Here is a 14,036-nt window from a genome sequence, read left to right on the forward strand (position 1 = left end):
AGAGTAGTCACAAGGAGACGACAACAAAAATTCTCAATGCTTTGAAAGATTGTGGACTATTTGATTTCTTCACATATACATATCTTGGAGCATTTGAAGTAGATGTGACCGAGTTTTATCTTTATGCCATCATGAAGATAATGTGACTCACTCTAAGGTTGGAAGAACGGATGTTCAAATTTCTGAAAAAGATATCAAGGAGTGCTTCAAATTTCTCAATTCTGATTTGATGCCCGAAGCACACCACTATAATGTTCAATCCTTCTGGGATGAAATACGTCTTCCAACTACATCAGAAGTTCCAAATCTATCCAAACACAATAACGTGTTGAAACTTGAGTATGGGATGCTTATTGAGATGATGTACAAAATCCTTAACAACAAGCTTGAAAGTGTGGATAATTCATCCGCATCATCCGTAGGTCTGATGAACGGGATTATGCAAGGAATAAAATTCAACTGGGCTAAGTACATCTTCAATCGACTGTTGGTCTTTGTGTACGGTGCAAAACCTCAGGGAAGACCACTTGAAGGAGAACACTTTCTTCAAAAAGTTGGGTATGGTCTCATCATTGGAGAAATTCTAAGAAAAAAATATGTGCCTCTTAGAAGACATAAAAGTGTTGGAATTTACAGAACACTTTTCAGAAAGTATGGACCCAACTATGGAAAGAAATCAAACCGAAGGAAAGGATCTGAAGGAGGTGGTTCCACTAGCACACCACAAAGCTCCCGGAGAAGGAACAGCAGGACTATCTCTGCAGCAAGTCAACACATGGGTTCTAGCCATCCATGTAATAAAGATCAGGAAGCCATAAGCTCAGCTATGACACTTGTTCCATTCCAAGAAGTGTTGGAGTCTGAAGCTCAAGAAGTTAACAGACCCGTTATACCAGCCGAAGGAGACACAACATGAATGGAGCTTACAGGAGTAGAAGTGCAAGACTTGCAAAGGAGAATTTCTAATCAATGTGCAGCTGAAGTAAGTACTGAACCCGTAATATTTGACTCAGCACAAATTCAAGATGATCCTGAATTGATGGAAGAACTAAACCAAGTGCAAGCATGCACTACAAGAAATATGCACATAGACAACACTAGAAAGACAACAATTCTTAACAAAAGTGTTACAGTTTGGTGTAAAACCGTTGTCTTTGACGCAACACTTTTTTCTAAGACAACGATTCTTACTTAACCGTTGTTATAAGTGTGTTGTCTTTGTGCAATTTGAGAAAAGACAACACTACAACGACAACGTTTTTAATATATTTTACGTGAGATTTGAATCAAAGTATGAAGAATCTAGGATGCGTCCTTCTGGCAAGTCTACGCAAAGTTTTCCGAGAAACCCTAGTTTGACTACGGTCTCTTAATCGAACAACGCCCGAGACTACCGATGTTCCCCTTGCCTATCAACGCATCGGAGTTACTGTTCCCGAGTCGTCATCGATCTCAATTAATCTCCCGGCTTCTGAGACGTGGTTGACTTTTCAACCGCCGATCTGGTTGGATTTTACGATAACGACAAAGAAGTTCTCTACCTATATCGTAAACGACATACCCCACTTTTGTCGTTACTTGCGTGGATTTTTCGGTAGCGATAAAGTTCCCGGTTTGCGTTCTCGCTAGACGATCTGGTCAACGATAGCTCCAGGGACTTCTAGCACTGAGAACTGACGATCTATCACTGAAGTTATGTTCGTTTATACCCGGTAGGGGTGGGAATAGGCTAGGCCCCTACCTAGGAGCCTATGGCCTGGCCTACGAGCCTGCAGGCCTGGCCTGTTTATATATATAATATATAAAAAATATATATATTTAATATTTAATTATTTTATATTATATTTTATAACTAATATCTTGTAATAATTATATATATATAGGGATGCACTCAGGTGCGAATAAGTGCTCAGGAGGGAAATGCGAACGAATCAGCGCGCGACACGTGTCCAGATCTAATAACTTAAAAAAATACAGTGGTATTTTCGTAAATAATTGAACATCGAAGTGAAGGTAAAATCACTTACAAGTGCACCTACTTTCACCTATAAGTGCATGTAATTTTGCCTTATTAGCATTCACTTTCCACAAACATTCATGCACCTGGGTGTGCTTATAACTTTATGTGCAGCTATTTATAACTATAGGTGCAACTACTTATAACTATAGGTGCACCTACTTTCACCTATAAGTGCATGTAATTTTGCCTTGTTAGCATTCACTTTCCGCAAACATTCATGCACCTGGGTGTGCTTATAACTATATGTGCAACTATTTATAACTATAGGTGCAACTACTTATAACTATATGTGCAACTATTTATAACTATAGGTGCAACTACTTATAACTATAGGTGCACCTACTTTCACCTATAAGTGCATGTAATTTTGCCTTGTTAACATTCATTGATCTGAGTTCAGCGGGTAGTAATACCCCTGAAAACCACTCGCAAACATTCATACACCTAGGTGCAACTACTTATAACTATGTGTGCAACTACTTAGAACTATAGGAGCAACTACTTAGAACTATAGGTGCAACTAAGTATTGATGCTCAGTGTAAATTTTTACTTGCACCTATAATACATTTTATATGCACTTGTAATACATTTTACTTGCACATCGATGTTCAATTATTTACGAAAATGCCTTAACATATCAGTGTTTCTCATCCATTAGATCTAGACACGTGGACGAACAGAATTCATTCCTATTTCGCTCTTGGGCGTAGCATTCGCACCTGAGTGTGATTATATATATATATATATATATATATATATATATATATATATATATATATATATATATATATATATATATATATATATTTCTATGTATATATATATATTTCTGTGTGTGTGTGTGTGTGTGTGAGAGAGAGATAAGTCACCTGATAAGTGAAAACCCTAGGACTGCCTTTGTCGTACTTATTAAACTTGTGTTGTTTGACATTTTATTATAAAATATGAACTTGGTTTTGCCATTTATGATTATTGGTTTATTCACTGGATTGTAATTTAATAATATGATTATTTTTTATAGGTACATTCGTATATATAATCTATTAAAAAGCTTTAAAATGTAGGCTTTAAATAAACTTTGAGCCTATTTAAATAGGCTCAAAGCCTATTTAAATAGGCTCAAAGCCTATTTAGAACCTATTTAGTAAATAGGCTTCAGGCCAGGCCTACTGCAGGCTCAAGCTTGAGCCTAAAAAAAAAAACCTACATACAGGCCTAGGCCCAGGCTTTAGGCCCAGGTATGCCTCTCTACATCGCCGGCTGTCTGTGAACACCGGTTTCTTGTTGCCAGCTAATTTGCCTGTGAGAACCGGCGTAAAAGGGTGACTGGATAATCCGCCTGTGAGAACCGGTTTTGTGTTATTTTAGTAGGTTTAAGCTCATCTCCGAAAGATGGCGAGCACAAGTAACATGTCCAGTGCTCCCGGTGGCCCCGTAACTATTGTGGAACCATCAGTTTCCCGATCCTTAGGGTCAACGAATACGTTCTCTGATGAGGAAAAAAGTCGACAAGGGTATGGGGTGAGAAGGAACACGGGAAAGCAACTATGGGTTGAGAAGGGGAAGTCGCCAAACTCGAAAATCTCGTTCAGAAACAACAGAGAGCTAGAGGGTGATGACTGCCTACTCTCAGACTCCATGTTGGAAAGAGGTCACGTGAAGCTGGCTATGGAGGACTGGGTCGAGCCAGAGGTCAACAGAAAATTTGCGTTAATGAGCCATTTCGCAAGGAGATTTCCAAGAATAAGGGCTATAGATGAACGGGCTAAATCGTGGAATGTATGGTATCATCTTGATGAACACTTGAATGGCTATGTCTGGGTTGAGAAGGGGAAGTCGCCAAAAAAACATAAACTGATAATCTTTGTTTCCAAATGAAGTCCCAAACTTCCTTCATTTTGAGGGGTTGATTCAAACCCCTCACGTTCCAGCAGCGAAGTAACATTGAGCACCCAAGGTGAGTCTTCGCCTACCACCGCCGCCAGTCACTTTATTCACCCCACCCCAAGTGACAGGGAGATCCAAGCTACATTCTTTTACTTTTTCGATCTTGGAGACCTCTTTCTGACCCCAGCTACAACCTGAGAGGGTTCCTTTGTTAGAGTGACGTACGACAAAGGCAACTCAGATCTCCCTCTCGGGTTGTAGCTGAGGTTAGAAAGATGTCGTGTAGATCAAGACATAGTAAGGATTGACAGACTAGGAGCTCTTTCGAGATTCTATGGGTGATCGTGCATGACCATTCTTAGTTGGTGGAGCAATTTGTCTAGTTAATTCCGTTAACGAACGAGACCTCAGCCTGCTAACTAGTTATGCAAAGGTATCCCTCCGCGACCAGCTTCTTAGGGCAACCAGACAAATCGCTCCACCAACTAAGAACGGTCATGCACCACCACCCATAGAATCTCGAAAGAGCTCTCAGTCTGTCAATCCTTACTATGTCTGGACCTACACGACCTCTTTCTAACCTCAGCTACAACCCGAGAGGGAGATCCGAGTTGCCTTTGTCGTACGTCACTCTAACAAAGGAACCCTCTCAGGTTGTAGCTGGGGTCAGAAGGAAGTCTCCAAGATCGAAAAAGAAAAAGAATGTAGCTCGGATCTCCCTGTCACTTGGGGTGGGGTGAATAAAGTGACTGGCGGCGGTGGTAGGCGAAGACCCACCTTGGGTGCTCAATGTTAGATGTTAGTTGGTTGCTGGAACGTGAGGGGTTTGAATCAACCCCTCAAAATGAAGGAAGTTTGGGACTTCATTTGGAAACAAAGATTATCAGTTTATGCTTTTCTGGCGACTTCCCCTTCTCAACCCAGACATAGCCATTCAAGTGTTCATCAAGATGATACCATACATTCCACGATTTAGCCCGTTCATCTATAGCCCTTATTCTTGGAAATCTCCTTGCGAAATGGCTCATTAACGCAAATTTTCTGTTGACCTCTGGCTCGACCCAGTCCTCCATAGCCAGCTTCACGTGACCTCTTTCCAACATGGAGTCTGAGAGTAGGCAGTCATCACCCTCTAGCTCTCTGTTGTTTCTGAACGAGATTTTCGAGTTTGGCGACTTCCCCTTCTCAACCCATAGTTGCTTTCCCGTGTTCCTTCTCACCCCATACCTTTGTCGACTTTCTTCCTCATCAGAGAACGTATCCGTTGACCCCAAGGATCGGGAAACTGATGGTTCCACAACAGTTACGAGGCCACCAGGAGCACTGGACATGTTACTTGTGCTCGCCATATCTCGGAGACGAGCAGAAACCTGCTAAAATAAGACAAAACCGGTTCCCACAGGCGGATTATCCGGTTACTCTTTTACACCAGTTCTCACAGGTAGATTAGCCAACGACAAGAAACCGGTGTTGACAGACAGTCGGCGATGGAGAGAGGCATACCTGGGTATAAACGAACGTAACTTCAGTGATAGATCGTCGGTTCTCAGCGCTAGAAGTCCCTGGAGCTATCGTTGACTAGATCGTCTAGCGAGAACGCAAGCCGGGAACGTTATCATTACAGGAAAATCCACGCAAGGAACGACAAAAGTTGCGGATGGATGCGGCACGTTGGTGTCTAACAGAGTGAAAGAAGAACTTGTGCACCCTTTTGAAAGTCTTTCTTTTCAATTACAGGTCCCATACGCTCGCTATACCTGCCATGTCCATGCACACTAGGATCCGAAAAGCTAGGAAGAAAAGAAAGGGACACACTACTAAGTAAGATGAGAAAGAAACTCTTACATGAATATTATCTTAATAAATAGTACTATTAACAGCTTAAACCTTTTTACAGTGACAAAGCAAGCATAGTTACACCAGGAACTTACTTGTCTACAAAACTGACATTTGTGTACATCAGATAGTTGTAAATGTAATCAAAATCACGCAATGGTATACAACTGCAATTCAAAAAAGAATGATATCAAGAAATGTGTCATTTTTCAGGCCTTATTGATTCAGACATGTGAACAGTATGGCATCATTGGTCACCTTTCAAAAAGTAGAACAAAGTGCAAATTTTCAAGATCTTTGAGTGCATTAGCCAAAAGCCATCTCTCAGCATCAACCATTGTAATTTTCCCCCAGGCTACCTGCAATAAAATCCTTAGAAGTTGAGGACGTAAAAAGTAGTAACGTGATTTCAGAATAGTTATGCATCGCAAGATTACAGGTAGGCTTGCACCAAGCCAAAACTTCAACTGTCACACCTCACAACTACATTTCTCTTGACCAAATCCACATTTACCATACATTAAGCAAAACAAATATATAAGCAAAACAAATATATAAGCAAAACAAAAACATTACCAAATGGCCCCTAAGCTTTTAAATAGAAAATAAAGAAACACCACTAGAAAATAAACAGAAGAAACATTGAGCTAAATCAATTGATGCAAACAAATTTTATTGCAAAAGAGCATAGGAATTCCAAGCTAAACAGTGGAACTGAGAAATTTCCCCAGATGGCATGCAAAACAATATATAGGTTTTTGGGTACAAGTACAAACCGCGTAACTACGGATCTCCCGAGGCTAAGACGCACTGGTCTGTCCTTGGACGCATGAATATAGATGGAGAATTTACCTTCATGGCCCTGCTAACATAAATTTAAATAAATAAGTAGATAGGAAGGAGAAAGAGTGAGGGGGATGTCAATATGAACTTACATACGCAAACAAAGTGCTGTGAGAACATGTTTGAGTTTTTCAAAATATGAATATCCATTCATAATTATCCAGGGTTAACAAAATATGCATGACAACTTGAGTTCATATGAATGAAAACAATATATGATCCAGCAACAGTATTTCACTCACTTAAAAAGTAGGTTCATTACCACAAAATAGGCCTTATAGGTAAGTATTTAATTTTCATTCACTTAGTTTTAGTCACTAAAATTGTTGATATAGATGGAGACATCAATGAGTGTTATAAACATAAGTGTTTTGCTATTGATACAGATCAACCGTCAATGTTTACACTAGCAAATAATTTGTTGAATTTGAGATCTTTTAACAACACACAAACACACTCATAAAGGAACATAAGTACACTTCAAAAGATCACTAAAACAAAAAATAAGAGGGAGAAGAAGATGCAATGAGCTAGATTTTACAACATAAATAGAAGACAAACCTGTAATATTCTATCCCATAGCTTCTCAAATGGTAAAGCACCTCAAAAATAGAGATGCAATTTTTGGGCTTTTTGGTTCAACTGCTGGTGTATTCATCAGAACATCTCTAACTACAACAAAAGATGCTATCTCTTGATCTGTTAATTCGCGAGCAGGAGCAGGGCTCCGCCAATCGAAATGTTTGTTGCAACCACCAGAGGAGAATAAAGAACAAACAGCAGAATTCTTAGAAGGGAATACATATGCACAAATCACAAAAAAAGCTAACCAACGAAACCAAAATGATGATCCACGTTGGTTTCTTTAATTGAGAGCGCTGACGAGATCCATGAAATATTGGCATATCTTTCATGCCTAAACGCCATGCCTGTTTTATCTTCATGTAGGATTGATGCATTAGAAAAACCCAAGGATGGCCTCTGGAAAATGCAAACTTTCTTTGCCAATAACAAGGTACAAACACTGAATTAATTTGTAGAGAGAATCTCAAAGCTGCAAAAGCATACCAAAATAAAGTGGTAAGTAATTGCCTTTTGACAAGGATGTGCTAAACTCAAATGTGACTGCAATCTACACTACTCAACACAGAATAAAGACTGCCTTAAGTACAACAACAACAATTTCTCAAACCAGGGAAAGAATGTAGGTTCATTTGTTGCGTCTACAGTCTACACATTAGACAACAAAGTACATTATATATACTTATATACAATACATCATTACATTAACAAATTGAAAGTTATTATTAAAATTGAAGCGAAATCAGCATTCAAGTTTGAAGTTTAAGTGCAAATCAGATTCAAATAGTGTTCCCATTTGCAACAAATTTAAACAGATTTGCATTTCACAACCCTTAACCCCAAACTCTAAAAATTCAATAGACATGAAAAAGGAGAGGAACTTTCAAGGTACATGGTAATCTTAAACTCCAAATCAACAAAAGAACAAATTCTAGGAGACAGTAAAAGAATGCCAAGAGGAGAAGATACGAAGAGGAACAAAACACATTGAAATGAAATCAATGTTTCAAATTCAAAGGTGTCCACATATCAGATTCAGTTTATTACCCTTCCCAGTGAATCCAAATAGAATTGTATGCCACAAAACTCCCAAAAATAATAGACATGAAAAAAACAAAAATGAAATAGGCAAATATAAATCCGAAAGTTGAGGGAATGTGGAAATCTCAGAACCTTTGGAGAACAAATTACGGTAAAGAGTTGTAGGAAACCAAAATGCAAAAAATCAAAGGGATAATAAATAAAATCATTCAGGGACAATTGAAACTCCAAAACAGCTTCAATCAAACACAGGCGAAAAGTCATTATCCTCGCATCAGAATCGCACTCCCCATATATACGCATAAAATCATCACATAAGCATTGGTTCGACTCGTATCACAAAATCAACACAAATCAGAGCAAAAACACATCGGAATTCCTTCAATGATCACATTTTTAGCCACATGAACGGAAAGAAACTAACCCAAAAAAGAAAAACAGGACGGCAAACCTGATTTCACCTCCAACAAGATATCCAAACAACACTCGATCAGCATTTGTGTATATACAGAATTAATTTCACTTTGGGTCCCACGACTTTAGAGGATCTATCACTTTTGGTGCACAACTTTAAAAGTTTTCAATTTTGGTGCCTAACTTTGTTGTTTTTATCAATTTTGGTCCTTTCAACCAAATTGACGACGAAATATTGCCGGATTTTATATTTTTAGGGGTAAAATCGCCATCCCAAGGAAACATCTTCAATATCTAAACAAAATCACTCTAAAATCATATCTATAGGTGTTTGATCGATGAGAATAATTGGGAAGACGGACAGAAACTAGACACATATCTATGAGATTTATAGCATCGATGATTGCCAAACTCTTATATTTCTCTTAACATGATTTTTCTTTTGTTTAGATATTGAATATCTTTCCTTGGGATGACGATTTTGCCCCTAAAATGTAAAATCCGGCAATATTTCGCAGCCAATTTGGTCGAAAGGACCAAAATTGATAAAAATAACAAAGTTAGACACCAAAACTGAAAAAATTTAAAGTTGTGCACCAAAAATGATAGAACCTCTAAAGTCGTGGGACCATTTGTTATTTGCATGTATCGGTGCATAAAAACAAATGAATCTACACCAGATGTATACTCTGTATTTTTTTTTTTTTTGGTGAAGAGATTTATACTCTGTATATACTCCGTACTATGTATGTCATTACGACTTTAATTAATTTTATTTTTCCTAATTTGGTAATTAAATAATTTGCTACCAAATATCGACACAATCAGCGGATCTCTCTCTCTCTCTCTCCCCCCCCCCCCCCCTCCTCCTTCCCCTCCTCTACACCAGATGTATACTCTGTATATACTCCGTACTATGTATGTGACTACGACTTTAATTAATTTTTTTTCCCTAATTTAGTATTTAAATAATTTGGGAATAAGGTTCAAATTGGCCACTGAACGTAACCTAAAAATGCAATTAAGCCACTGAACGAAAAAAAAGTGTAATTAGGCCACTGAACACTCCAAAAATGTGCAATTTCACCTGATAGCAGGTTACCCTCAATTTTAGCAGGTTATCTGCTTACGTGGCAGCTGAGTTGGCATTTTTAATAAATTTTAAATCATTTTTAATAAATTTTAATAATAAATTTTTATTTAAAAAATTTTTTAAAAAATAAAAACGACTTTATTTTATTTTTTATTTAATTTTTTTCAATTTTTTTATAAAATTTATTATTAAAATTAATTATTAAAAATTATTTAAAATTATTTAAAAATTATTAAAAATGCCAACTCAGCTGCCACGTAAGCAGGTAACCTGCTAAAATTGATAGTAACCTGCTATCCGGTGAAATTGCATACATTTGGAGAGTTCAGTGGCCTAATTGCACGTTTTTGGAGTGTTCAGTGACCTAATTGCACTTTTTGTTCGTTCAATGACCTAATTGCATTTTCAGGTTACGTTCAGTGGCCAATTTGAACCTTATTCCAATAATTTGCTACCAAATATCGACACAATCAGCGGATCTCTCTATCTCTCTCTCCCCCCTCCCCCCCCCCCCCCCCCCCCTCCTTCTTTTGCTTAATTCATCTTTTTAAAATATAATATTTTTTTTTTCATTTAGCAATTAAGAAATAGTTAAATTCTAAAAATTATATAACTAAATATTCGTTCAATCTCATTTTATGTGGTTAATTCGATTATTAAAATTTAATTTACTTTTACTTTAATTTTATATAATATTATATTTAGTATATATATATATATATATATATATATATATATATATATATATATATATATATATATATATATAATTTATATTTAGAAATTACACTAAAAAATAACATTAAACTCAAAAAATTAAATTAAAAAAATACAAAATAATATAAGCAAATAAAAAAGAACTAATTTAATTAATTAATAGTAAATTAGACAGACAAAATATGACAGAAGGTCAAGATGAGTAATAAAATTTTATTTTTATTATTATTATTACTAGTATTTTCGTCCGTGCGATTCACGGAATGGATTTGTTGTAATATATTAAGAATATTTGGATCGATATATAATTATTTAAATTAGAACATCAAATATTATATAGTGCAATTGAATATATGGATTGAATTATTTATGTGTTTTGATGTTATCATTGCTTGAATTTGAGTAAATAATTGCTCAAATTAATAGCTCATGTGTAGATGTACACATGCGGTGCTGTACCTTTGAATATTTTATTTATCATTGTTTAGTATTATTTTATAAATTAGACAAATGTGCTCGTTCTCTAGCAACTCAGTTATATGAATGAATTGCTATCTTAATTCATTTGTTTGAAAGATATATATTTTTTGTTTAAATATATAGCAATTTTGTTATTTAAAAAAACATAATATCAACGATTGTATTTATACATCATTGAAACCTCTTTGTAGATGACATTGGTAGTGGCAACACAATCTTGTTCATCATCGTCTAGAATGAACACCTTCAGTCAATTATGGATCATATTTTATTTCCAGTAAATTATTAATATTTATTTCCTTTTCCAATTGGCCCCTTGCACCCCGCCTTCCCGGGTCGGTTTGCACCGAGCCCGTTCCTAATATATCCATCATCAGTCCCTAACTCTCCGAGTTGCGAGTCGTAGTCAACGAAGGAGAGTAGCCCGAGTCGAAGGTCGACCCCAAGCCCACAGGAAGACGTCTACCCCGCCTCCTTCCTCTTTGGCCGACTTTGGTGTGATTCCATTGCGATCGGGACTTCTTCTCTTCCGCATTCCTCTTTGGCCGACTTTGGTGTTATTCCATCGCAATCGATACTTCTACTCTTCCACAAGAACACTAACAAGTCTTGTACTCCTTGGCATCGTGTATGACACTTTGATTTTTGAGTTCACTTTTGGGCGAGCTCAAGAGGTAGCCCCCTTGATGCGTCCTCCTCTTGGGCGAGCTCATGAGGTGGCTACCTTGATGCGTCCTTGGGCGAGCTCATGAGGTAGCCGTCCTCTTCTTGGGCGTCTTCCTCTTGGGCGAGCTCATAAGGTAGCCGTCCTCCTCTTGGGTGAGCTCATGAGGTAGTCGTCCTCCTCTCGGGCGAGCTCATGAGGTGGCTCCCATGATGCGTCCTCTTCTTGGGCGAGTTCATGAGGTAGTCGTCTTCCTCTTGGGCGAGCTCATGAGGTACCCCCCTTGATGCGTCCTCTCTTGGGCAAGATCATGAGGTACCCCCCCCCCCCCCCTGATGCGTCCTCCTCTTGGGTGAGCTCATGAGGTAGTTGTCTCCGTCTTGGGCGAGCTCATGAGGTAGCCGTTTTCGTCTTAGGCGAGCTCATGAGGTGGCCTCCTTGACGCGTTCTCCTCTTGGACGAGCTCATGAGGTAGCCTCCTTGCTAGAGAGAGTCGGGCTCTAGGCCACACTTAGCCGAGGCTACCCCAGCCGAGGTCACCTCTAGCCGGGACAATCCCAGCTAAGGTCGCATTGGGATGGCTAAGCTCGAGACCCCTTGCGCCCTCCTTGGCCGTGTTTGACTTCAATTGATGAATATCCTCATCCCAGACCCGGAGTTTGGGCTCTACTTAGAGGTTAGACCTCTTGCCATGGACTAGCTTTAGTAGTTTTTTTTTTCTTGGGTAGGTGTAGTTGCTTGGTTAAGGGTACCCCTTGGTCCAAGAACTCATCCGTCGTGTGGCGAACGATGTCGGGCCTCGTGTCCACTTAGGGTAGCCCGTCGGCCCCAAGTCACCGGACTTAGTCCGTTAAGCTCTTCCGTCGGGGTTGGTACACGAGGTCGGGCCTCGTGCCCCCTTAGGGTAAGCCCGTCGGCTCCAAGTCACCGGATTTGGGCTGTTAAGCTCTTCCGCCAGGGTTGGTACGCGAGGTTGGGCCTCATGCCCTATTAGGGTAAGCCCGTCGGCCCCAAGTCACCGGACTTGGGCCCTTAAGCTCTTCCGTCGGGGTTGGTACGCGAGGTCGGGCCTCGTGCCCCCTTTGGGTAAGCCCGTCGGCCCTAAGTCACCGAACTTGGCCCGTTAAGCTCTTTCGTCGGGAATGGTACGCGAGGTCGGGCCTCATGCCCCCTTAGGGTAAGCCCGTCGGCCCCAAGTCACCGGACTTGGGCCGTTAAGCTCTTCCGTCAGGGTTGGTACGCGAGGTCGGGCCTCGTACCCCCTTAGGGTAACCTGTCGGCCCCAAGTCGCTGGACTTGGGCCGTTAGGCTCTTCCGTCTGGTAGCCAACGAGGTCGGGCCTCGTGCCCACATAGGGTAGTTGAAGAGGTTGGATGGGTGTAACACCCCGTGTTACGACCCCCAAGATCAATTAAATCATTTAATCAATTACCCAAAAGAAAGAATTAAATTACAATAATTAATTAGGAGGCCCACCATAGTCCACGGGCCCTTATCCCTAAACCCAATCCCTAGTCCTAAAAGAAATAGAATTAGCAAGCCCATAATATTAGTTCCTAACTAGGACTCCTAAATATATAAATAGGGGACTTAAGAGGCACCTAGAAACCCCCCACCACAATAAACGCCCACCACCCCAAAGAGCTCCAAGAATCCCCTAGAAGAAATCCAGAAAGCAAGAAAGCTTAAAGAAAGACCCTTCATAGCCAAGGAATTAAATAAAGGCTAAGAGGTAACCCATGTCTCAACAAAACCTATTTTCGTAGCTATGATTTCCCCCGTAGGATTTCCCCATATTATTGTGTATTAATGACTTGTGATGATTATGATGGATGATTGATGTGATGATCCCATGGGGGATCTTGATAATCTTGATATTGGGAGATTCTTGATAATTATGATGTTCTTGATGATTATATGGAGTTCTTGATGATTATGTGTTGTTCTTGATAATTGTATGATGCCCTTGATGCTTATGTGTTATTCTTACCGAATCTTGCAATTAGAAGGCGAATCGTATTCTTGTTGATATAAAAGTGATTAGAACCCTAGGTTGTATCGTATGATGTTATTCTTGGGTTATCGGGTGGGGTAATCGCATGTTTGGGTGTTGATTATGTTTAGAAAAGCATGATAGGTTATGTGCCGTTAGTTTCTCGTATTTGATCCGTTAATTGTCTACGTGTTGTCGTTGATTGCGTTGCAAAGTGTCTAAGCATGGTTTCGGGTTCCGCAATGGTTCCCGGGGCGAATTTGTGTGATAAGAGTCAGTGGGGGGTAGGTGGGGGGGGTAGGGGACCCGCCACCTACCCACGGCCGGAATAGTGATCCCGGCAGCGGGCAGCCGGCGGGCGGGCAGCTACCCGCCGGCGACCCGCTGCCCGGAATAGTAAATCCGGCGGGTGGCCCCCACCCACCGGCTACCCGCTGGAATTTTCCCCATCTTGGGTTCCCGGCT

The 14,036-nt window shown here is 39.8% G+C and overlaps 1 long non-coding RNA gene across 1 annotated transcript; it reads right to left on the minus strand.

The window, feature by feature from the left end:
- Window positions 1-4,402: 4,402 nt before the first annotated feature.
- On the minus strand, window positions 4,403-7,886 carry LOC109152117. The gene is made up of 6 exons (XR_002049356.1): window positions 7,149-7,886; window positions 6,521-6,606; window positions 6,003-6,103; window positions 5,840-5,911; window positions 4,958-5,698; window positions 4,403-4,554 (listed from the first exon to the last, which is right to left on the minus strand). It is a non-coding gene; the product is annotated as an uncharacterized LOC109152117 (long non-coding RNA).
- Between the last annotated feature and the right edge of the window lie 6,150 nt (window positions 7,887-14,036).

This window comes from Ipomoea nil, unplaced genomic scaffold, assembly GCF_001879475.1.
Source record: "Ipomoea nil cultivar Tokyo-kokei standard unplaced genomic scaffold, Asagao_1.1 scaffold2387, whole genome shotgun sequence".
In the NCBI taxonomy this organism is placed as follows: Eukaryota; Viridiplantae; Streptophyta; class Magnoliopsida; order Solanales; family Convolvulaceae; genus Ipomoea; species Ipomoea nil.